Source organism: Megalobrama amblycephala, linkage group LG20 (assembly GCF_018812025.1).
Source record: "Megalobrama amblycephala isolate DHTTF-2021 linkage group LG20, ASM1881202v1, whole genome shotgun sequence".
NCBI classification, from domain to species: Eukaryota; Metazoa; Chordata; class Actinopteri; order Cypriniformes; family Xenocyprididae; genus Megalobrama; species Megalobrama amblycephala.
The window spans coordinates 22243703-22270870 of record NC_063063.1 but is presented as its reverse complement, the minus strand read 5'-3'; the positions used below and the strand labels follow the sequence as shown (position 1 = coordinate 22270870).

Here is a 27168-nt window from a genome sequence, read left to right as displayed (position 1 = left end):
GCAACCTTGGGTCATTGTAAAAACTTACATAAATTCTACATACATCTTTGCAAAACTACAAAAACATACACAATTCACTGCAGTTAGGTGAAATGAACTCTAGTAGTTGTAAAACGCTAGCAACTTGTATTCCTTTTTAAACAAATTATGATTAAAGACTTGTTTTTGCATGGTTCCTTGCACAACACTTGTGATTTTACAATAGTGCACGATTAGTTAACTAATTTTTATCGTTCGCATTATGTAACCAGTTACATATGGCTTTTCTGATGTAGTGAACTTGCTCAGTAGCTCACCTGGTACAGTATTGCACTTGCAGTTGTTAAACAGCTGAAAGACTAGACCCAAAAGTGGACCGTTCTGAGTGGGTCGCGGAGTACCTGAGAAAAACGTAGTTCAGTATCTGTGGTCATTTGAGATGTTGTCAGGCTATATAATGTCAGTGTCATTATTCTAACGTTATTTTTGAAGTTTGTTACGAAATAAAATGTCTCTTACCTCAGAAAACCGAACTTTCCTGTCCTGTCAGCCATTATACTGCGCTCAATAGCGCGCATTCTTCAATTGCACGTGCAAATGATAATCAAATTATAATCATATATAAAGCGCAAGAGAAACTACAAGCATGCAATGTCGTAGTTACGTAGTTACGTTGTCAATTAGTAAGTCATGAAAAAAGTAAAGTACTAATAAATCACATAACTGGTCAGTCTTGTGTTAGCTGGGAAGGATTTGCATGCAGGTATGATGTTCATTCTATTCATCAGCAGCAGTTTTCATGTTTCATTAAAGGGTTAGTTCACCCAAAAAAATGAAAATTCTGTCTTTTATTACTTACCCTCATGCCGTTCCACACCCGTAAGACCTTCGTTAATCTTCAGAACACAAATGAAGATATTTTAGTTGAAATCCGATAGCTCCGTGAGGCCTCCATAAGGAGCAATGGACACTTCCTCTCTCAAGATCCATTAATGTACTAAAAACATATTTAAATCAGTTCATGTGAGTACAGTGGTTCAATATTAATATTATAAAGCGCCAAAACGCTAAATAACGACTTATTTAGTGATGGCCGATTTCAAAACAATGCTTCAGGAAGCATCGGAGCACAGATGAATCAGTGTGTCGAATCTGCTGTTCGGAGCGCAAAAGTCACGTGATTTCAGCCGTTGGCAGTTTGACACGCGATCTGAATCATGATTCGATACACTGATTCATTTATGCTCCGATGCTTCATGAAGCAGTGTTTTGAAATCGGCCATCACTAAGTAAGTAATTATTTGGCGCTCCAAAAATGTTCTCGTCTCTTTATAATATTAATATTGAACCACTGTACTCACATGAACCGATTTAAATATGTTTTTAGTACCTTTATGGATCTTGAGAGAGGAAGTGTCCATTGCTCCCTATGGAGGCCTCACGGAGCTATCGGATTTCAACTAAAATATCTTAATTTGTGTTCTGAAGATTAACGAAGGTCTTACGGGTGTGGAACGTCATGGGGGTAAGTAATAAATGACAGAATTTTCATTTTTGGGTGAACTAACCCTTTAATGGTAACTGTTGTTTCCAGAGCCCCAAAATGCCATTTTATTTTCACGTTGTGTTATTTTTTATATTTTTTAATTACTGTGGTGGCTTATGTCAACTTACCAACTTTATTTTATTAACAAAAACTAGTTTGGGCTTGCTATTTAAAGGGATAGTTCATCCAAAAATGAAAATTCTATCATCATTTACTCACCCTCAAAATGTTCAAAATCTGTTGAACACAAAGGAAGATATTTTGAAGAATGTGTTAAATTGAACAGTTTTGGGGCACCATTGACTTCCATAGTAGTTTTTTCCTATAAGTCAATGGTGCCCCAAAGTGGCCTGGTTACAAACTTTCTTCAAAATATCTTCCTTTGTGTTCAACAGAACAAAGAAATTTATACAGATTTGGAACAACTTGAGGGTTGAGTAAATGATGATAGAATTTTCATTTTTGGGTGAACTATCCCTTTAATAGCCTTTTCTTTATAGGCCTATTTTTTCATAAATATTAGTCATATTCCTACAACGTATTTCACAAAAATTGTTGACGCAATACCGTCCCACTTAACATAAATTATATATTCCTAAAAAAGTGAGTCATGACTCATGACTTAATGACCATGGGAAAATGTGTGTTCCATGGTCAAACCAGTTGAGAACCACTGTTGTAGACCATTAACCTTTTAGTGCCACTCATCAGACATTTAGTTTCCAAACTACCATGATACATACAACAACCAACATAATAAATCATTGCCAGATTTATGTTCATCTGTTTACCAAACACTCTTTTAGGGCCAAGATTTTGAAGAAAAAAATGTACATTTTGGTCTTGAAATGGGATATAGTGATATATATACTACTTTTATGGTATTTCTGGGGCCTGACAAATGTGGACACTATAAACTTGTTCTTTTATGGTAAAAAGCTACATACAGTATAAATTAATTAACATTTTTTTCAGAGGGCATTTCTGAGTTTTTGCACCTTGTAGGTTTGCCTCTTATGTTACTGATTTCTTGCCTGTTTGTACCCTTTTGCCAATCGATTTGAATTTGTCTGGATACTGACCTTTGCTTTTTTGGATTTTGACCAATACCTTTGCATATTTTCAATAATCTTCTGAAAATGTATTCTTTGCCCCCAAGTCCAAAAAAAAATGAAACTCCATTTCTACCAGAATCAGAAAAGATAATGTCTAAACACCGAATTAAAATTCTCACCATCAGATTCCAACACTCTGACGTTTGAGAATTATGGCCACCTCTCGTCTTTTCGGCCCATTTTCATAAATGCACACAGCTCCAAGCCTCCTTTCCCCCAACGGCATGGCCATCAATCTTCACTGACATCCTATTAACTCACAACAGACACCAATACCCACAGATAGGTTTCGTTGGCTACGTCTATCCCATTTATTTATTTATTTTCCCATCGATCTGTCACAATATGTAGGATGAAACGTTTAAATGTTGCTCAAAAATAGCCACAGCTCTGGAGGAATTAATACATCTACTAACATGTTATTTCTTTTTTCTCCCTCCTTCTGAAACCGAGTCCATATTTTCACTTACGATTAGCGTCTCTGCATGTGTCTGACATATGCTGTTGTTCATGTCACTTACAATCTGAAACCAAACCATGGAGTTGACACTTAAAAATATGGACCGAACAGTTACCATTGATCTCGGATATTCTGATCGGACTTCGCAGTTTCCTCTGAGGAACTATTTACCCTGAGGAAACCTGCCAACATGTGTGAGAGGCACATAGTAAACCACACATCAACATGACGAACCATCTAAATAATAACAATGATCAAAGAGCTGTTCCATCGACATCAGTGCTCAGATGAAAGACTCCGGCAATCCCTCCAGGGGAGCAGCAAAGCTGAAAAGCTCTGGATGTCAGTGTGCCCTGATGTCTGGTCGATGGGGAGCCAGGATGGCAGGAACAGGTATCAGACATGGATGTGGCGTTATCAGTTCAGCAGGCGCTGCTTCCTCAGATTGATCCATCTTAATGAGCTCATCACGCCCCTGCGGAGAGACGCCCTGATTACATCTGCACACCACACGGAAGGAGGGAGCCTGCAGAGTTACACACTGCCCATCACGCATACATGCACATGATTCACGTAACACAGTTTCTTAAACCACACTGTTGCAACACCGATATAATCTCATTTTTAGAGTAACAACGTGACGACATTAAAAAAAATTAAAATTCTGTCATTATTTATTTACCCTCCTGTCATTCCAAACACATTATTTTTTCCCCCAGTACACACACAAAATAAATTATTTTCACATTAATTTTTTTTTCCTAAAACGACACAAACTGTTAAGGTGATGATACACGGGGCAACTTTTTGAGCAATGTTGCACTTTTCCATTGAGAATGGGCAACAAATTTCAATCTAAAGCATCCAGATAGAAATTTGTTGCCCATTCTCAATGGGGAAAGTGCCCAAGCAACATCGCTCTGCAACATTGCCCGGCAACATTGCTCAAAAGGTTGCCCCGTGTATCATCACCTTTATAAACTAACAAAAACATAGTCCATATGACTTGTCCTCTATATTAAGTCTTCTGAATTAACACAATAGTTTTGTAAGAGGAACAAACTGAAGTTGCCATTGTTGCTCAATGAAAATATTCAGCTCCACTGTGGCTTTCAAATCAAATATGTCACCTGTGGTTCAGGTTAGACATCAATAACATCAAATATCACTGGTTCTCAAGTGTCTCGTAACCAAACATCATGATGTCAAAGACACAGGTGCCATATTTGATTTGAGAGTCACAAAGGTAAAAGTGATTGGCAAATAAATGACACAAAGCTTTCATACAACTTCAGAAGACTTGGAATATAGCATTATATACAGTATCTCACAGAAGTGAGTACACCCCTCACATTTTTGTAAATATTTTATTCTATCTTTTCATGTGACAACACTGAAGAAATGACACTTTGCTACAATGTAAAGTAGTGAGTGTACAGCTTGTATAACACTGTAAATTTGCTGTCCCCTCAAAATAACTCAATACACAGCCATTAATGTCTAAACCGTTGGCCACAAAAGTGAGTACACCCCTAAGTGAAAATGTCCAAATTGGGCCCAAAGTGTCAATATTTTGTGTGCCACCATTATTTTCCAGCACTGCCTTAAACCTCTTGGGCATGGAGTTCACCAGAGCTTCACAGGTTGCCAGTGGAGTCCTCTTCCACTCCTCCATGACGACATCACGGAGCTGGTGGATGTTAGAGACCTTGCGCTCCTCCACCTTCTGTTTGAGGATGCCCCACAGATGCTCAATAGGGTTTAGGTACCCTCAGCTTCTTTAGCAAGGCAGTGGTCGTCTTGAAGGTGTGTTTGGGGTCGTTATCATGTTAGAATACTGCCCTGCGGCACAGTCTCCGAAGGGAGGGGCTCATGCTCTGCTTCAGAATGTCACAGTACAATGTTGGCAGCACTCATACGTCTATTTCCCAAACACAACCTCTGGATATGACGCTGAGCATGTGCACTCAACTACTTTGGTCGACCATGGCGAGGCCTGTTCTGAGTGGAAACCGTCCTGTTAAACCGCTGTATGGTCTTGGCCACCGTGCTGCAGCTCAGTTTCGGGGTCTTGGCAATCTTCTTATAGCTTATGCCATGTTTATGTAGAGCAACAATTCTTTTTTTCAGATCCTCAGAGAGTTCTTTGCCATGAGGTGCCATGTTGAACTTCCAGTGACCAGTATGAGAGAGTGAGAGCGATAACACCAAATTTAACAAACCTGCTCCCCATTCACACCTGAGACCTTGTAACACTAACGAGTCACATGACACCGGGGAGAGAAAATGGCTAATTCGGACCAATTTGGACATTTTTACTTAGGGGTGTACTCACTTTTGTGGCCAGCGGTTTAGACATTAATGGCTATGTGTTGAGTTATTTTGAGGGGACAGCAAATTTACAGTGTTATACAAGCTGCACACTCACTACTTTACATTGTAGCAAAGTGTCATTTCTTCAGTGTTGTCACATGAAAAGATAGGATAAAATATTTACAAAAATGTGAGGGGTGTACTCACTTCTGTGAGATACTATATTATATACATACATTATATACAGTGCCCTCCACAATTATTGGAGCAGCTGTGAAAATAAATCTGCATTGTTTATCCTTTTGATCTTTCATTCAAAAAATTCACGAAATTCTAACCTTTCATTGAAGGAAAAGAAGGGGGGGGGGATCACATTATGAAATAAATGTTTTTCTCCAAAACACGTTGGCCACAATTATTGGCACCCTTGTATTCAAAACGTTTTGCAACCACCTTTTGCCAAGATAACAGCTCTGAGTCTTTACCTATAATGCCTGATGAGTTTGAAGAACACCTGACAAGAAATCAGAGACCATTCCTTCATGCAGAATCTCTCCAGATCCTTCAGATTCCAGCTCCATGCTGGTGCTTTTTTCTTCTCTTCAGTTCACTCCACTCATTTTCTTTAGGGTTCAGGTCAGGGGACTGAGATGGCCGTGGCAGAAGCTTCATTTTGTGCTCAGTGACACATTTTTGTGTTGGTTTTGATGTTTGTTTTGGATCATTGTCCTGATGGAAGATCCAACCATGGCCCATTATTGGATTTCTAGCAGAAGCGGTCAGGTTTTGATTTTTTATCTGTTGATAGAATCCATGATACCATGAATCTGAACAAGATGTCCAGGACCTCCAGCACAAAAATAGGCCCACAACATTAAAGATCCAGCAGCATATTTAACCGTGGGCATGGGGTACTTTTCATCCATGTGTGCACCAAACCCATCTGGTGAGTTTGCTGCCAAAAAGCTCTTTTTTTAGTTTAATCTGACCATAGAAGCCGGTCCTGTTTGAAGTTCCAGTCTTGTCTGACAACTGAATATGCTGGAGATTGTTTCTGGATGAGAGCAGAGGATTTTTCTTGAAACCCTCCCGAACATCTTGTGGAGATGTAGGTGCTTTTTGGTAATTTTTTTAGGCTTTCTGAGACTCAAGACTCAACTAATCTCTGCAATTCTCCAACTGTGATCCTTGGAGAGTCTTTGTCCACTCAAACTTTCCTCCTCACTTCACATTAGGACGATTTAGACACACGTCCTCTTCCAGGCAGATTTGTAACATGTTTAGTTGATTGGAACTTCTTAATTATTGCCCTGATAGTGGAAATGGGGATTTTCAATGTTTTAGGTATTTTCTTACAGCCACTTTTACTTATATTCTTTGGTTTTACTCATTGTGATGAATGATTAAGGGAATTTGGCCTTTGTATTTCCTCATGTTTATATTCCTGTGGAACAGGAAGTCATGGCTGGACAATTTCATGCTCCTAGTCACCCTGGTGTGCTAAAAAATTTAAATATGAATGGGAATATACTTCAGAGATATTTTACTCATAAGAATTTCTAGGGGTGCCAATAATTGTGGCCAACATGTATTGGAGAAAAACATTTATTTCATAATCTGAGTTTCCCCTCACTTTCAATTGTTTTACTTCGATGAAAGGTTTGAATTTTGTGAATTTTTGAATGAAAGATCAAAAGGATAAACAATGCAGATTTATTTTCACATCCACCTTTGCTCATATTTACTAAGGGTGCCAATAATTGTGGAGGGCACTGTATATATATATATATATATATATATATATATATATATATATATATATATATATATATATATATATATATATATATATATATATATATATATATATATAATTTTTTTTTTTTTTATATATAAATATATATATATAAAGTCATGAAGTATTGTATAGAAAACAGTTAATACATTTTAGTCAATGTTGAAAACAGTCGTGCTGCTTAATATCTGTTATTCGTTTTTTTCAGGGATCTTCAATGAATAGAACGTTTAAAAGAACGGCATTTATTTGAAATGTTTTTTTGTATCAATGTGAAAGTCTTTAGTGTCACTTTTGATTAATTAAATGTGCCCTTGTTAAAAAAAAGTATTAATTTTATTTATTTATTTAAAAACTTACTGAATATGGTTTATGGTATTTCTTTGACCTCTTAGGAATGTGATTTCCTGGGGCTGTCATTGTATAGAAAAAAATCTACGTGAAAATTGCTTGTATACAGGTTTGGAACATGAAAGTATATTGCCACACAATTACATATTCCAACAGAATCTGCCTGTCTTTATTTGCTGTCACTTGTAATCAGTGGATTGTAGGGTGTTTGAAGAGCGAGTGTGTCAGCACACAATAAAAAAATATTGAAAAATACAAAAATAAAGTGGTGACAAGTCTCTTTCATCATGTTTGCTCTTTCATCCCATCTAGATTTAGCATATTTCTATAAACCACCCAGAAAAACAAGCACCTTCAATTCAGCTTGTAGACACAATGACCATAAGTAAATGTAGATTGAGATATTTGTTAATAACAAATTACAACGCTAAATAGGTTACTTTGATTTTTTTCCTACCGAGTTTCAAATTGACCGTGAACGCACATCACAAATAAAGACTCAGAGAGGATAACATTCACTGCTGGTGACTGAGCGGATCAAGTACATCATTATTAGTTAAACATATTTATAGTCTTCGTCCTGCTTTAATTAGGTTTCATTCAATCAATAAAGACTTGGCTGAAAGAAAGTTAAGTTGTACCCCATTTCTATCTTCCGCAAAATAATAAATCATCATTAGTAAGTCCTAAAAATACTGTTTGTGCACCTGAGCCAAAACCATTAAGTCCCTTCCAAAAGCAATCTGACAGAAGAAGACTATAAGAGAGTTCGGTTTAGAGCTTGACAGGTGCACTAGAGCTCGGGCGCACTGATAATTGCTCTCCAGATGAGAGTGAAACTTTCCTTTAGCATCATTAATCAACTGAATACATTACAATCAAACCAGCATAATTAAGAAGCTAAATTAATTAGAACAGAAATTGATGCACAAGTGCAAAATATTGCTTTTCCGCTTCCAGGGCCCCCCGTTTCAAAATCGTGCCGCCATTAATGAAGAAATGAGAGTCGTTAAACTTCATGACTATATTTGCCTCTGACCTGATTTTAATGAACATGTTTATGAGGCCGTTACGGTGCTTGAACACTTGGCGGAGTGGCAGATATGGTTGACTCTCATCCAGTCAAGTAAGGATATACAGAGCACTCTTCTGAATTATTAAATCATGAGACAGGTGAACCTTTTCACACTCCTGAATCCTGAGTTCTTCTCTTTTAGAGCAGACACAAAAAACTCTGTTCCAAATAGGCAACATCCTCAATGTAAAACCGAACAGTGAAATTAATGAAATGAAATGAGTTTGTTTCACTCAAATAATAATGAAAGTTCATTGTACTTAATAGAAAACTCAATTTCATTGTAGTAAGCTGAACTTACTATGATTGAGTTGAGTTGCAGCAGATTTCTAATTTCCTTAATGCTTTGCGTCAGACTGTATAAATAAATGTTGAAATTAAGTGTTATTTGTGTGTTTTTGCACAAGATTAACAGGGAGACATAAGTTAGTGTTTAATGTTGTGTTATGTTGGGATTTACAGGGGGTTCTGTTATATTAGTTTTGTAAGGTTACCATTGAAACACACTCACACATATATATACTGCATAAATTATTCAGTCAGTCCATCAAATGAGGAACAAAAGGGATTGTCATTGTCAAAGAGCATCAGCCTTACATCCTGTGACCGTAAATGACCTGTATGCATTGTCCTCATCCTCCTCTTTGATGTCCATCAGATGGCACTCATCAGGAGAAAAGGTTGCACCTCATATTCAGAAGCTGGTCCATGTCAGGTTGTACTGTTGTCCAAGATATGGACTGTCAGTTCTGTCAGTACTGCTCAGCTTCCTGGCGGAAACAGGAAAAGGACTTCTTTCATCTCACATGGAAAAATTGGTTGAATTAAGGGGATAGCTCACCAAAAATTAAAATTATTTTACTTTCTCAACCCCATGCAGTTTCAAACATATATGATTGTCTCTCTTCCAACTGAAAAGAATAGTTCAACATAAGGAACCGGATCTGTTTCACGAACGGATTATTTGACCAGTTTATAAGAATTCAGATTCACTGGAAAGATCCTACTCAAAAGAAAAACTTATTCACACTCAGTTAATTACAATGAACTGATTGATCCAGTTCACAAAAATGATTCATTTATGAAATGATGAAACTGATTTGGTTCTGAAGTTCAGTTTACTGGTTCTTAATCATAAATTATATAAAGTCATTCACAAATGCTTTTTCAAAATATGTTTATATGAAATACCAATGACATGAATCCATGCCTTATTTTAAATCTTTGCTGGGTTTCACTAGTTAATGAGGATGATGTCTAAGGTGATTATATACAGCTTTATGACATTATTCTTTCCTATTTTCAAGCCTTTAAAAGTACACCTGTCAGCCTTGCATCATGAACAATTGAACTCCTTCCCCTGACAATAAACTTGATTTAGCCAGACTCTGGACACTCTGAAAGTGGTAAGGAGACATTTGCAAAATACTAAAAACCAGTTTTGCTTTTATCAGAATCAGATATATCTGATATGAATTTTAATAGTTTGCATACAAAAAACACTGCGCACATTCTCTCAAACTAAAAAAAAAAAAAAAAACAGCAAAAAAATTCTAAGGTAATTTGTATTTAAGTTTGGATAGGCATTTCATTATTTTATTGCGTTCTTAAGATATTTAAGATACTTAAGATATATATTATAATATAATATAATATAATATAATATAATATAGTATTTGCCTATGACCCACTGAGCATAATTTTTCAAGTTTATGCTTTCATGTCTTTTATTTTGTAATTTCTCACAGTCATGCTTCCTGTTTGTCATGTGCTTCCCTTGCTCCTCATGTTGCCCTGCAATGTACTCCCCTTGTCCATGGGCTTGTCCGACTTCATGCGGTGCTGCAAAGATCGGCTGCCGCCTGACAAAAGCAATGCATTCTGGTTAGAAATTTTGTCCAACTTTGATCAGCACTGCAGCTGTCTTATGATCACACGTGCCATCAAAGTACCGCGAGGGCAAAACGAGACCAGCCGTCTAGGTCAGGTGCTGCAATTGCTCAAAATCGACTGCGAAAGCCTTTATGATGACACTTTATTCTCATTGGTCAGATTCTGATGACAAGGACAACTTGTGTTGTGTGTTTTTTCTTAGACAAGTTCCTGTATTTAACCATTTTTTATATTGAATATCTGATATTCAAACAAAACACAAAACATTAACATAAATTAAGATTCTTATTTTAATCGCATCCACTTCTTTGGCCACAATCAACACAAAAATTGCCTGGTCTGCCATGAATGACATTGGTTCAGCACACTACGGAAAGCACGAAGTGTCCGACCTGACGGCTGTCTCTGTACCCCTCACCCACCTGCAAACGGCAGCGCCGATGCATCTCGAACAAGCCTAATGGTTCATTGTTTGATTGTGCACAGGTGTTTCTTGTTAGTCATTAGTCTCTGTGTATATCTAGCCCTCATGTATCCATTGCAAACATCTCAATGTGCATACTATCCATCCTAAATAGTATGTGACATTAGTAATATTCAATACTATTTAGGACGGATAGGGTGGATAGATGCACATTGGGTTGCAGGGATTGTCACTGGTCTCGTTTGGTTTGTGGTTAGTTTCTGTAATGGAATCCACTGAGGTAAGCTTGACGAACCCAAGTGCAGTTTTATTAACATAAATGTGAACGAAATATTAAAAAACAAAGACTTGACAAAACTTGACAATGAACAGAAACGCACAGCGGGTTACACAAACAAAGCTAGACCAGAGACGATGGATACATGAGGGCTAGATATGCACAGAGATATACACATTACTAACAAGAAACACCTGTGCATAATCAAACAATGAACCAATAAGGACACATGACTAGAACAACCAATGAGAACATGGACAAGGGGAGCACATCGCAGGATAACACGAGGAGCAAAGGACCCTGTCCCAAATAACACACTTTATAGCACTTTTGGTCTTGTGGACTTACAATGGCTGCCGCATGCACGCGTGTCCGTTAATTCCACGAGACCGGTGTCCCAACTGTCAATTTTAGGTTTCAGAAGCATGCTCGTGAGCACCCCCTTTGTGATCGATATGTGCTCTAAAGCGAGCTCTGCACCAGATTTCTTCCCTACAGTCAAAGCAGCATTACGTCACGAAAGTGCAGACTCGTATGAAGTCCGGAAGTGTTTAGGGTGCCATTTGGGCCAGGGCCAGGGAAGCATATGACAAACAGGAAGCATGACTGTGAGAAATTACAAAATAAAAGACATGAAAACATAAACTTGAACCAAAACCCAAAACAGACATGACAATAATTGTACATAAATAATTCAATAGCATTAACTGTGACAAAAACTGAACTTTGGGGAGTTTAATCCCTGAAAAATGCAGAGTCACTGTTCTGTAACCACCCATCTAATAAGCTTTTCTCCTCATTGGTCTTTTGTTGTCTAGCCTCTGGGCTACAATGTCTCCTCCTGCAATTTTATCTTCAATTATGCAGAGATTTCTGCATCTCGGGGTCATAATCATAATTATCTTTTACATATCTCATTAAATGGACCTCATTTCCCTAGAACTAAGCCTCAGTTAGAGATTAGTCCTCTATTGACAATCCCTTATGATGAACCATGCATGAATAATTCACAATTTTATTCGGTTCACAAAAAGTTTTTTCTTTAGTGTCAATATCGTATGCTTTTGGCTTTGTGCGTGAAATGGAATATCATAACAAGAAAGAAACCTAAAAACCCAACAGTGTAAAAAATGTTTTTATCATTATCATATAAAAACATGTTTCTATCCATTCAACCCATCACAAAAATTTCTACTTGAGTTTTCTGAGTAGAACTTTCAATTCAGTTTTCTTCATAATTAACAAAATTGAAAGTGGTTGCAAGTGTTCACTTTGATTTTATAAAACCATGTTGAAGTTAAAAACAAAGTAAAAACAAAGAAGTATTTTCACTGCACACTGTGCACAGGTATGGTGTATAATTAACTGGAATGCTTTGAGGGTGTAGGTGGAATATAACTCATTTCAGATGGTACGTGGCACTAAACTACAGCAAGAATATATGAATGAACAGGTTGTGGTCAGATTGTCCGCTTGACCTGCCCTTGTGTGACAGAGACAGCTTTTTCACATGCACTGCAATATTGTACCCAGCGTGAGGCCATTTTCACAAGTGTGTTTTTCTCCCTGATGTGTGAGTCTTTATTACCTCTAATTAGCTGTGTTTGTGGAGTGTGTCCTCCAAAAGACACGTCAGACAACCCAAAGACAAACTACGCCTGCCATATCATCCCGAAAAAGGCTATGGCCCACCATTGATATGGTGATCCTGGGTGAACAGTGTGATCACTAAGACCCCTCTCCCTCATCACCATCTGTCCTTTCTCTCAGAGGTCACCCAATCACAGTCACTGTAAGTGGTTGGCGTTGGAGACCAGAGTATAACGCAATCAGTGGCTAATCCTTATGGTTACAGACTTAAAGCTGAAGTGTCTAATTTCTGTGCCAATATTCTAAGTAAAGATAATGGAAAAATAATAATTCAACAGGTGTTCTTTTAAAATTCCCTTCATCTGCCATTAAATGAACAAATAAATAATCCCGCCCCGAACACACGCCACTGATTGTGATCTGGGAAATGCTAACATTAGCCTGCTAGCATTGAAAGCATACGATCCCACCCTCCCTGCAAATCGCTGTCCAAAGCCACACCTCCTCCAAAACACATGAATGCACACACACACAGCTGCTCTCGGCATAGCATCATGAGAGACAGTGTTAAAGGGTTAGTTCACCCAAAAATGAAAATTCTGTCATTTATTACTTACCTTCATGCCGTTCCACACCCGTAAGACCTTCGTTAATCTTCGGAACACAGATTAAGATATTTTAGTTGAAATCCGATGGCTCCGTGAGGCCTCCTTAGGGAGCAATAACACTTCCTCTCTCAAGATCCATAAAGGTACTAAAAACATATTTAAATCAGTTCATGTGAGTACAGTGGTTCAATATTAATATTATAAAGCGTCGAGAATATTTTTGGTGCGCCAACAAACCCCAAAATAACGACTTATTTAGTGATGGCCGATTTCAAACACTGCTTCAGGAAGCATCGGATCATAAATGAATCAGTGTGACGAATCTGCTGTTCGGAGTGCCAAAGTCACGTGATTTCAGCCGTTGGCAGTTTGACACGCGATCTGAATCATGATTCGATACACTGATTCATCTCTGCTCCGATGCTTCCTGAAGCAGTGTTTTGAAATCGGCCATCACTAAATAAGTGGGTTATTTTGGGGTTTGTTGGCGCACCAAAAATATTCTCGTCGCTTTATAATATTAATATTGAACCACTGTACTCACATGAACTGATTTAAATATGTTTTTAGTACCTTTATGGATCTTGAGAGAGGAAGTGTCATTGCTCCCTATGGAGGCCTCACGGAGACATCGGATTTCAACTAAAATATCTTAATTTGTGTTCCGAAGATTAACGAAGGTCTTACGGGTGTGGAACAGCATGAAGGTAAGTAATAAATGACAGAATTTTCATTTTTGGGTGAACTAACACTTTAAACTACCTCATGTCTCAAAGCACATAACATTACAATAATAATGAGCTTGTACCTGATTGCTGCAGATTCATTTCGGTGTTGATACTGTTGACACTGATATGCATAATTCTGAGTCTGAGGACGTGAACAGCTCCTGTTTGGACATCACGGGTTGTCATTTCTTAATTACGGTAGTTATGGCGTGAACGCAGAATAAGCTCATTGTTTTGATTCGGTAGGAACTGTAAAAGGTGGCTGCTGTTTGTTTGTGGTGCTCCGTGACTGAGGTATGTCTGTATAAACTCTGCATAGCATGAAACACACTGATGACGTAAGATGACTGCGCGAACAGGGTGCATGAGGGTATGTAAAACACGTTGATGGGCAGGCAGGACATTGTATTATTTCATTCTGACTGAATATAAAGATTGGATGAACTTTTTATGGTCCTACGCCTTCCACAGACGATATATATTTAGATAAATACGTTTAGACCTGTGATGAGCAGGGCGGGCGAGAGCCGTGAGGGAACGGCGCGAGGCCGGTGACGCGAGTGATAATGAGCGTCACCTGCGAGGCGTGCCGGCCTCGAGTCTCTCACGGAGGAGCTCCGGAGGCATAAAAGGAGGAGCGACATCAGTGAAGGACGAGAGAGGACCAGGCCTGGACTTTATGTTATGTTTTATTATGTTTGTGTGGCCGGCAGACGTCCGCGAGGGTCTGTCGGCATTACTTTCGTTTTGTTCTTTGCTTATTTTGAATTAAACTTTTGTTGAACGTTCGCCGGTTCCCGCCTCCTTCTTCCCACATTTACTGACCTTGTTACATTGGTGCCGAAACCCGGGAGGAAGGAGACCTGGATGCCGTGCTCCTGGGACGAGGTGGGGTGGCTGCCGTCCTGGACCTGGAGGGAGCGGAGGAGTCGCCGCCGTCTGCCGTGGGCCGGAGCCTGCTGCCGTCCGCCATGAAGGGGAGGAGCAGGGGACGGGGGACTCGCTGCCGGCTGCCCTCAGTCGGAGGAGCCATCGCCGGCCGCCAGGAGGCGGTCGAGGATCGGGCCGTCCACCGAGCGTCCAGTGCCACCGCATGGCACCGCGAGGAAGAGCTTCCCGGCTGGCTGAGGACCGGGCGGCAGTGTGTCTGGGAACCGGACCAAGAATTTTTTTTTTCTTTCTTTTTCCTCTCTCCCCTCTCTCGTCCTGTCGCTCCCTTGCTTCCGTCTCCTTTCTCTCGTCTCGTCTGTCCTTACCCCCAGGTGCTGCGGCCGCCGAGACAGGCCCCGGGGGGGAGTAAGCGCAGTCGCGGGAGTACCCCCCGGCCTGCGAGGGGCGTTGGGGGTATGAGACGAGCAGGGCGGGCGAGAGCCGTGAGGGAACGGCGCGAGGCCGGTGACGCGAGTGATAATGAGCGTCACCTGCGAGGCGTGCCGGCCTCGAGTCTCTCACGGAGGAGCTCCGGAGGCATAAAAGGAGGAGCGACATCAGTGAAGGACGAGAGAGGACCAGGCCTGGACTTTATGTTATGTTTTATTATGTTTGTGTGGCCGGCAGACGTCCGCGAGGGTCTGTCGGCATTACTTTCGTTTTGTTCTTTGCTTATTTTGAATTAAACTTTTGTTGAACGTTCGCCGGTTCCCGCCTCCTTCTTCCCACATCTACTGACCTCGTTACAAGACCATTTAAAGGTGCAATATGTTGTTTTTTGTCTGCTAGAGGTTGCCTATTCAAAACAAAGGCATAGCTTAATGACAACAAGTTTAAGCGATGAATCTTGGGACATGTGGTCTTCACCTCACAGCCGGTGGAAAAGAATCGGGATAGGACTCAAGCAGAAATCATGTTCATGGATGCTATTATTAACGTTACTGTAGTATGAAGCAGACCAGGACCAAGTGTTGAGGGAGCTGAACGAGACGAACGCAACACACGCCTCACGAGCAGTGGAACTTTTATTATGCTACAGTCGCCGGCGCCACTTCCGCTTTTTCCAGTCATGAGTATGAGGTAACGCAGCTCTGTTTATCTTATTGGATACATTTGAGTGTGTTGAAAATGATGTTATAACATCATGTGCGTTCGCTCGGCGGCTGCTGTGAGACACTGTTGCACGCTGCAGATAGATCGATTTTAGAATATCATATTAAATGCTGGATGGGCTGTGTTGATAAATGGCTTGCAATTAATTTTACAATGTATTGTATGATGGAGAAAATTCTGTATTACTGTTACTAAACATAAAGCTGCAAAATGTTCTCACAAAATAGTTGGAAACATTTGGGTTATTGTAAGTACTCAACTGAACAAAATATATAACACTGGCCTAGTGGGTTTTTGGATATTTTACTGCAAAAATCTTACATATTGCAGCTTTAACATAGTGATTGCTATCAGGATATGAGGAGATTTTTAACCAGTATAACAAAAAATTTTTCTGTAGAGAATCATCTATTGCACCTTTAAGCCAATCAAACTGGCTTGAAACCAACAAGCCACAATGTTTACACTTTTCAGAGGATTCAACCTACAAATGGTTTTGCTTATTTGCTTACAAACAGGGATGGGCAGTATTTCTGATACATGTATTTCAATTACGTATTTCAAATACAAAATAGTATTTTGTAATTTGTATTTGATAGGGTTGATGAAAATGGCTTTGTATTTTGTATCAAAATACTTTAGTGTTTTGTATTTTTGTAGTTTTAAAATACTGTAAAATACTTTGTAAGAAGTCTACATGATGACATCATAAAAATACGGCCTCTGATTGGTGCTTACTCAGTAGTTTGCCCAGACTTGTTGAGATCCGAACAGAAAATTGATCCATATGGAAAAAGGTGGTCAAAAAACCATACGTCAATTTTTTTTGCAGAAATTGCTATAATATTTAACAGTTCATGTTAAGATTTGGTGTTCGTTTTGGTAGCCTAGGCTAAATAGTTTATCAATTTACATAATGTTCTAGAAAACTATTATACCGACAGCAATCGGTATAATCAAATGATTAATTAGTTAGAAACTAGTTGCTATGAATACAGGCACCATCAGTTCTCTTCTTATAAATTACTTGTTTATCATTGAGTCAGTGTTGCTGATGCAAAGTAGGCCCTATTTTACCAAACACCAAATTAATTAGGATACAATTATATGAGTCACTCGCAACTGTTAAACATTAAACTGTTGGTTACTTTAAAACTAACCTTCATTTGGGAGATCACAGGGATATGTGAATATTTTATTTGTTAAAGCCACAATATGTACATTTTTGCCACTAGAGGTCGCTTATTCAGTCGCTTATCCTTGATTTTGCGGAATCATAGGATGTGTTGTCTTCACGTCTACAGCCGGTGGAAAAGAATCAGGATGGGACTCAGTCAGAAATCATGTTCATGGATCTGATTATTAACGTTACTGTAGTATGAAGCAAAGCATGGCTGTGCGAGTAGAAAGAAGGCCGCTGGAGTGACTGCTAATGAGAGACGAGTGCAAACACGTCTCGAGAGTGAAGCTTTTATTATGCCACAGTTGCCTCTTCCACTTTTTCTGGTCAAGTGTATGTGGAGTAAAGCAGCGCTGTTTATCATATTAGATACATTTGAGTGTGTTGAGAATGATGTTATAATGTTACTCTAAGTGTTCACCCAGTGGCTGCTATGAGACACCTGTTGCACACTGCAGTAAGATAGATCGATATTAAAGGTGCCCTCGAATGAAAAATTGAATTTATCTTGGCATTGTTAAATAACAAGAGTTCAGTACATGGAAATGACATACAGTGAGTCTCAAACTCCATTGTTTCCTCCTTTTTATATAAATCTCATTTGTTTAAAAGACCTCCGAAGAACAGGCGAATCTCAACATAACACCGATTGTTACGTAACAGTCGGGGTGTACGCCCCCAATATTTGCATATGCCAGCCCACGTTTCCAACATTATAAAAGGCATTAGACAAGGGCAGCCAGTATTACCGTCTGGATGTGCACAACCAAATCATCAGACTAGATAAGCAAGCAAGAACAATAGTGAAAATGGCAGATAAAGCAATAATAACTGACATGATCCATGATAACATGATATTTTTTGTGATATTTGTAAACTGTCTTTCTAAATGTTTCGTTAGCATGTTGCTAATGTACTGTTAAATGTGGTTAAAGTTACCATCGGTTATTACTGTATTCACGGAGACAAGAGAGCCGTCGCTATTTTCATTTTTAAACACTTGCAGTCTGTATAATGCATAAACACAACTTCATTCTTTATAAATCTCTCCAACAGAGTAGCATTAGCCGTTAGCCACGGAGCACTATCAAACTCATTCAAAATCAGAAGTAAATAATATAACAGTATACAATACTCACATAATCCGATGCATGCATGCCGCATGCATGCCGAACACTTTGTAAAGATCCATTTTGAGGGTTATATTAGCTGTGTAAACTTTGTTAAGGCACTGTTTAAGGCAAGCGCAAGCTCTGTGGGCGTGGACCACGGAATTTAAAGGGGCCGCAGCATAAAATCGGCGCGTTTATAATGATGCCACAAAATAGGCAGTTAAAAAAATTAATTAAAAAAAATCTATGGGGTATTTTGATCTGAAACTTCACAGACACATTCAGGGGACACCTTAGACTTATATTACATCTTTTAAAAACGTAATCTAGGGCACCTTTAAGCATGGTAAAACATGGTATTTGCGGTAAATCAACAATGAGACTAACTGTGAGCTATATAACATGATTAGTTTTATGTCGATGAATGTACCCAAACAGTTACTCACCTGTCTAATAAAACACATAATATATTAAAGCGTCTTTGGTGTTTCCATGGTTTCTACAAAATAAAACCGGAAACCTAGAGTAACGCGGGTATGATGTCATTGATAGACGACGCACGGACACGGTCCGTGTCCTGGTTAAAATTCTTTATTTCTCTGATCCTTGGAAACATTTGGGATAATGTAAGTACAAAAAATATACTGTATTGTTGTTGTAGTAGTGTTTTTTTCTTTTTAAATCCAAAAATCCAACATATTGTGCCTTTAACTGGTTTCATATGCCAGATTTATTGCATGACTCGGGCAGAGAAAAGCTATTGCTTTCAAACATTGTTTACTTAAACAACTGTCAGTGTAATGGTGAAGGGATAGATCAAATAGGCTAATTGATGGAAGGTTTGCAAAGAAATGTCATGCTCCCTTGTAAAAGTATTTTTTAAAATACAAAAATACAGTAGTTTATTTTGATACAAGGTGTGGCTGCTGTATTTTGTAGTTTATTTTGATATATTTAAAATTAAGGTATTTGGTATTTTATTTTAAAATACATTTTGATGTATTTTTGCCCAATCCTGCTTACAAATAAGCGTTAAATTGATCTAAAGTGACATTTATAATGTAAAAAAAAGAAAAAGATTTCTATCTGAGATAAATGCTGTTCTTTTGAATGTTCAAAAGCATCCTGAAAAAAAAATGTATCTCTATTTCCAAACAATTATTAAGCAGTAAAACTGTTTTCAGCATTGATGATATTAAGAAATGTTTCTTGAGCAAGGATCATGTGACACAGAAGACTGGAGTAATGATGCTAAAAATTCAGCTTTGCCATCACAGAAATAAATTACATTTTAAAATACATTCAAATATAAAGTTATTGTAAATTGTGATAGTATTTCACAATATTACTGTTTTACTGCATTTTTGATCAAATAAATGCAGCCATGTAAGCATACAAGGCTTCTTTAAAACATTAAAAAATCTTCCTGACCCCAAACTGTTGAACGCTAGTGTATATAGTGAAACATCAGAAATGTTCCATAACTTTTCGTGAATGGACAGTGGTTATCGTGTTTGGGAGTGATGAATATGTATCCAGCATATGTGGTCATTGAGATCACTGTGTGATTTGGAAACGCTCTATGGGATCAGTGAGTGGCCAAGTTGTGTCCATGATGTGTGTGTGTGTGCGTGTGTGTGTCTTGCAACAGGCTGTGAGAGTGTCACTGTCCCCTCAGTAATTCAGGCCTTCCAGCTGAGATCAGCTCTAATAAACCATCTGCCACGTCATCCCGCTGCATTCCCACTACGCCATCACAATGCCTCAATACCTCAAAAATTCTCCTAAATGCAGGATACTCAGCCATGCCAAAACAGTCATCTCATTAGAGATAATATAAATGACAATATGAAAAATATCAGAGCGTAAAATACTGGAGGTGGATGACATACTCCTGAAAGTTGCAGTAGTAAAACTGACACAGAGATTCTTCAATTAAAGTGACTATGCAATCAAACGTCATGTTCAGTAATTAATATTTAAACAAGTACCTTCATATCTCAAGGACAAGTGCAGAGAAAAAGCTAATACTGTCTGTATGAATTAACAACCTAAGCCCCATGTCTTCTATTTTAACATTTTCAACTGAATTATAAACATTCCATTCATATGCATCATATTCTGCTGCTGATATTCGGGGTCATATGTAGGTTCGAAGCCTTCCAAGGTTCAAACCTTTTTGTACTGTACTTCTTAAAGTTTTTTAAATAAAATAAAAAAGTCTTCTAAACCTGAACCATTCTGCCACCTGATGTGTGCTGTAACAGCAGGTTCAGTAGACATGTTTAATATATTAAGACTGTTAGAATATATTATAAAGTGTTCTTAATTCATCTCCAAATGTATTATCTCCGATTAACTCTCGCCAGAAATTTAATTAAGTTCATAATAGTACTGTATATTAAGAGCCTAAAATCGTTTTAGACCTAATGGCTTTGTTAATTACACCCAAAAAACATAAAACCTTGATGTTCTGAAATGATTGCACATTTTGTTTGTTATTTTAATTATGATGCCAAACATTTGAATGTGGAACATATTTAAATAAATGCAAATATATTTTGTGGAACATTCAAAGCCTAGAAAAGTTATAAAACGTATGACAAATTTTGTACTCTAATGCGTTGAGCTTAATTTTATGTAGGGAAAAAAAAAAAAAAACTCATGCCATCGGAGTTATGGAAATTATTGCGACAAACATCAGATATGCAGTAATAAAACACAAGAGTAATTATGTTCAGTTGTTCTCTGAGAAGGTTCGCAATAGTTTTAGGCGATTAAACTTTAATGGATTCATTTGCATTTGTATCAACAGTGACAAAAAAATAATTAAATATTTCACAAAGTTTCATTTGGCTTTTAAATGAATGTTGTGGTAAAACATAAAAATTTCCAGCTTAAATTAAACATAATAAGGGAACATATCAGGAGAGAAATCAATTAATAGTAGAATCATTATATTTCACTTGTAAATCATGCCTGATTTCCTGCAGTAATTTTGCTATAGAGCATGAAGCTCCAGCACACAGTTGTGGATTGTGACTGTCATACAGTATTTCCCACATAGAATGGAGTGGGCTGCTTTTGTATAAGTGATAGATGTCACAAAAGCACTGAACTGTCTCTAGTCCTTGGAATGGTTTTGCTTCCACCTTTAGATTTAGACATACAAAGTTCAAAGCAGCCAGTGGAACAGTGGTGCACGTCTGAAAATCAACCATGCTGTAGCAGGATGTGTTGAATTTATGCATCAGAATTGCAGGAAAAAATCCTGAAATTACAACAGCAGCTTTTCATAAACATAATAACTTCCGAACGTTAGTGGACCACATTTCACGCCAATTTACCTTACATTTATTCCTTTATATAGTTTCAGGGCACAGAATGAGTGGTGCATTTTTTTGCATGATGCAAAATAGAAACAACAAGAAATGAGAAAATTACAATTCACATCAGAGTCTGAGTATGTTAACATTTGCATTCATCTCCTGATGGAATAAACTGAGGGGATATTTCAAGTCAGGATTTTGCATATGACAGCATCCCAGCAACGATGCTTATGAAGGATAGATGCGATAAATTGTAATTATTGTATTATTCAGAGTAGTTCTTATTTTCGCATATGGGTAAGAAAAGTGTCTTAAAGTTCTCCGAGGCTAGTTGTCAGACTTTTTAATTCATATTTCTCAGGGTAGCTTTATTTCTGAAATTCAATTTCTGGACAGGGATGTACCTTGAAGGGTTAGTTCACCCAAAAATGAAAATTCTGTAATTTATTACTCACCCTCATGTCGTTCCACACCCGTAAGACCTTCGTTCTTCTTCGGAACACAAATTAAGATATTTTTTATTAAATCCGAGTGCTCTCTGACTCCTCCATAGACGGCAATTTAATTACCACTGTCAAGGCCCAGAAAGGTACTAAAATTTTTTTTATAATAGTCAGTGTGACTTCAGAGATTCAACCTTAAAGGTGCTATAGAGGATGTTTTGTTTTATACATTTTTGCAATATTACTTGAAACTGTCTTTACTAACTGATGAAAGACTATTTATTAGGTGCACTGAAATGAATAATATCAATATACATCATCTGTGCACGAGATAGGGCCTTAAAAACATCAGCCAATCGTTTGTGTGATCATCGCATAAACGATTGGCCCTCTTGGCCAATCATGGCAGTGATTGACAAGCCAATGCGATGATCACACAAACGATTGGCTGATGTTTTTTAAGCCCTACCTCGTGCACAGATGATGTATATTGATATTATTCCTTTCAGTGCACTTAATAAATAGTCTTTTATCAGTTAGTAAAGACAGTTTCGAGTAATATTGCAAAAATGTATAAAACAAAACATCCTCTATAGCACCTTTAATGTTATTTAGCGACGAGAATTCTTTTTGTGCACAAAAACATAAAAATAATGATTAATGGCTCATTATTATTTTTGTTTTGTTTTTGCACACAAAAAAATATTCTCTGTTTTTACTACGGTAATTACGTTGCTTTCTATGGGAGATAAAAAATATTTTGGATTTCATCAAAAATATCTTAATTTGTGTCCTGAAGATGAACTAATGTCTTATGGTTGTGGAACGGCATGAGGGTGAGTACTTAATGACAGAAATTTCATTTTTGGGTAAACTAACCCTTTAAATATATAGTCAACTCCTGCCTGAATGTATGCTATTGTGTTCATTATAGCAAAAATATAATATTGCAATTTTAATAGTCCCTAATTTAAGAGGGGTTTGAAACCAATTTACAATAACGTTGCTAGAAAACAGACTTTTACTAAAATATGGTCCTTTCATGAGTGACAATAGGCAAATACCGGTTTCTATGTCACAATAATACAATAAAACCCCCTGTATGCATGTTTCACCCAATTTTTAGTTGACGTGATACCCTACTTAGCAGGTAATGATAGATTCTGTGGGAAAACTGACATGTTTAAATTGAATAAAATAATCTTTTTCCTTCTGTTATACACAAGATTGCTTATATCACAGATGCCCCATGTATTATTGCTTATAAAGCCATCACAATAAATGACACACCATCAACAGATTTCTGAAATTACAAGAGAGGGCAGTCATCAATCATGACTCTCCATTCAAATATTCTGTTGATTTCTCCTGTGTATTTCCTGCAGCATAACAGGGCACATTTGTAAGGATCATTAAGTTAGGAAATATTAATTACAAAAACAATCTCCTCATGCTATTTTTTGAGGAAAAAAAGTGTGTCAATAAAATAAATCTTTCCTTTAGCTCCCCCTACTAAACCCGACTGTCTACCTGTCAACTCGCTCTGTGTTTATTTGTATCTACAGGCACATCAACAGGATGGAGAGCGATGAGAGAGAGACGGATCGTCTTGTCCGCTTGAGCGTCTATCTCACAGGCGGCTCCCGCAGGACCCCACATACTTATGGCCTCTTCACTGTCACTTAATTCATTACCGCAGAGGAAGGCAGACCGAGGGGACTCTATTAGACTAATTTTAGAGAAGAGGAAAGATAGACGCTTTCCTAGTGAGTGAGCTGAATGAATCCCTTTCATTAGCACTGAGTGATGGCTCGTCACCGTCACGCCGTGGATGACTGGCATGAGGGCGATGACAGAAACAAGGTGGCGAACGATCCATTTGTCCATAAAGATGTGTCATTTCAGACAGGGGTGAAGGGAAATTCATATGATGAGCTGGTCACCTTAAGAACAGACCTGCCCTGCTCACTCAGAAACAAGACAAACTGCCCTTTTCAAAATGAAGTTAGCCTACAACACTGCTCACCTGGGTGCCATATTTGAATAGCCTACCATAAAAAGATCCCAACAGAAAAATCATAAGTAAGCTGATTACCTGTAATCTGAACACCTACTACTAGTCCACTACAATGATCTTGTTTTTTTTTTTTTTTTTTTTTTTTTTGAACTGCCATAAAGTACAGCATACAATGCATTATAAAGCCACATAGCTTTGTACATTAAAATCTGCTGCTCATATGAACATCCCTGTTCATAATATGGCAAAAACTTCTTCAGGTTTCATTAATCAGAAGTGCTGTTTGCACCACACCAAAGAAGAAGAAATTGTGCACAACTTAATTGGTTCTCATCTGTTACATCAACAATGATTGAATATGCACAATCTGAAAACAACCGTATAACTTCAGAGAATGTGGAAAATAGCACACTTTTTAAATCTTTTTTTTTTTTTTCCCTCATTCAGTTCTCATGGGAAAATGGCAGCAAAATAATTAGGCCTACTCATGTGTTTCATAGAAGAACAAAAAGCATGAGAGCAACATCAGGGAGAGAAAATGATGACAGAACTTTCATTTTTGTGTAGAGCTACACCGTTTGGTCAAAAACGTTGTAACTGTCCAGAGAGCATGTATGATAAGTTGAAACTGTAGGACCTACAGATATACTTCTGTAATTTGAACAGCATGAACAAATATTACCCTAATCAAACTAATTTGCCCTAATCAAATTTGTCTACAAATTTTCCTGTATCAAAATAAAAACATGTAGGCCCTATGTGTATCACTGATGAATAAGGTTTTTAAGGGTGCTTTCACATTAGTACTTTTGGTGCGCACCCGGGTTCGATTGACGTCAGAGTTCGGTACGTTTGGATGATGTGAACACTGTCTTCTGAACTCGGGTGGGCACCCGCGAACCGTACCCGAGTCCGCTTAAAAAGGGTGGTCTGGGGTGCGGTCCAAGTGAACTCCGGTACGGTTCGCTTCTGATAATAATGCAAACGTACCAAATTAAGGAAGTGAACCGCTATTAATGCCGTATTATTTGATAAAAATGTGTGTTTGTGTGCGTTTCACTCACTTTCCCGACGAGCGTGACTGACGTGCTGCAAACAGAGAGCTGTAGCGTAGCTTTTCTCATTTCTGCTCGCCTTCAGCATTCTACATTCGCGGCAGATAGACGCAAGAGCCGTTATGAGCAAAACCAACGGTTCAAAAATATAAAAGTGAGGAGAGCAACGTTATGCATTTTGCCGCCTTCTCCTGCGCCATCGTTACTAAGCAACGTAGTAAACAGCTGCTGGTTTGATGACGCAAACGAACCGCGGGTCGGACCCAAATAATATAATGTGAACACTGTCCAGTGGGGGCAGGGGGAGGGGGGAGCAATCGAACTCGGGTTCGGTCCAGGCAATTGAACCAAGTGTGAAAGCACCCTAAAAGTGTAAAAAAAACAATGGAGATATAATTCATTTTTAAGTTTAATTTATTAAGTGTTATCAATAAGATTATGTGGTTTTTATAATTAATTAAAACTGCTTTTGTCATTTTTTACAAGATGGACAAAATTTGTCACCAAAAAAGTCATTCGGTTTTACCAAAATTTCAGTTTTACCGAATGACACTTTTTTCAATCAATGCTAACAGGCTGATATCTAGCTAGTAAAAGGACAATCAAACATTTTATATTTAGTACAAGTTTTTAAAATATTACAACATTTTCCATGTTTTATAGTGGTTCTACCGAATGACCTTATGTTTCGGGACATGCATATGAGCAAGTGAAAATATGACTTTTTCAAATAGTTAAGAGAGAGTTAGTTAGTTTGCTTCACGACCATGTGGCCTTGATGACTTGTGACTTGATCAAAAATGGTCCCTTTATATTGGTTACACGAATGACATCAATGAAATGAATTTTTCCGGACATTTTTTCTCAAAACAAAGCAATGACTTCTACACATAATTTTAATTACATTTTGCACTATGTTGATATATGATGTTATAAAATCATATCAGAATAAAATATATTAATATTTTATAGTTTAAGATATTTTAATCAGAAATGAAATGGCTGTATTGGCCTTTGGACGGTTTAACCGAATGACCTTTTGACACATCAACATCTTTAAAATTCCTTTATATGTAGCAAAATATAATTAAAACCTTTCGGATTCAATAAAAGAGATCGCTCACACTTTACAATAAGGTTCATAAGTTAACATTAGTTAACTACATTAGTTAACATGAACTAATAATGAACTGCACTTATACAGCATTTATTAATCTTTGTTAATTTCAACATTTACTAATACATTATTAAAATCTTGTTAACATTAATTAATGCACTGTGAACTAACATGAACAAACAATGAACTGTATTATCATTAACTAATGTTAACGAAGATTAGTAAATACAGTAACAAATGTATTACTCATGGTTAGTTCATGTTAGTTAATACATTAACTAATGTTTAACTAATGAACCTTATTGTAAAGTGTTATCAAAAGATCTAGTTGTACTACCTTAGGCCTACATACATTATTATTAAGGCCTTTGGACAAAAAAATGACCCGTCACGTCATTGACCCATTTATTTGCCATGTTTGTTGATTAGGAGAAATGTCTTCATCAATCTTTTAAAATTCTGATACATCCTATTTCTGTGATTTTCTCAGGATGAGCTGTAAAGTAAGACAAACCAACAAAACAGCACAAAATGCATTAAATACATTTACAATACTTACCGGTGCTACTGTTTCCCCTCCAAAATTATGTCACTTTCTCGATAATGATGTGATTAGGAATTGCATTTTCTTAGTTAATGAGATATTTACAAAGACGAAAAAGTGATATTGATATTAATTACACATTGAGGATCTGAATGGAGTAGCATGTAGACTAAC

General features: G+C 37.7%; 2 long non-coding RNA genes across 4 annotated transcripts in view; both read right to left on the bottom strand.

Moving 5' to 3' along the window:
* The window catches only part of LOC125255553, a 46118-nt gene extending 45278 nt beyond the window's left edge, over positions 1-840 (bottom strand). Inside the window, exons 1-2 of one of the 2 annotated variants that reach the window (XR_007181931.1) lie at positions 499-840; positions 297-380 (exon numbers count right to left, since the gene is read on the bottom strand). This is a non-coding gene — a long non-coding RNA (uncharacterized LOC125255553). The remainder of the gene's footprint in view (positions 1-296; positions 381-498) is intronic. The other variant, XR_007181930.1, reaches the window with a different exon arrangement.
* Positions 841-7365: 6525 nt separating this feature from the next.
* LOC125255485 lies at positions 7366-27148 on the bottom strand. 2 transcript variants are annotated; one of them, XR_007181918.1, is made up of 3 exons: positions 27010-27148; positions 10381-10496; positions 7366-9404 (listed from the first exon to the last, which is right to left on the bottom strand). It is a non-coding gene; the product is annotated as an uncharacterized LOC125255485 (long non-coding RNA). The 2 variants fall into 2 exon arrangements; XR_007181917.1 differs by lacking the exon at positions 27010-27148 and adding an exon at positions 25343-25661.
* Positions 27149-27168: the final 20 nt, after the last annotated feature.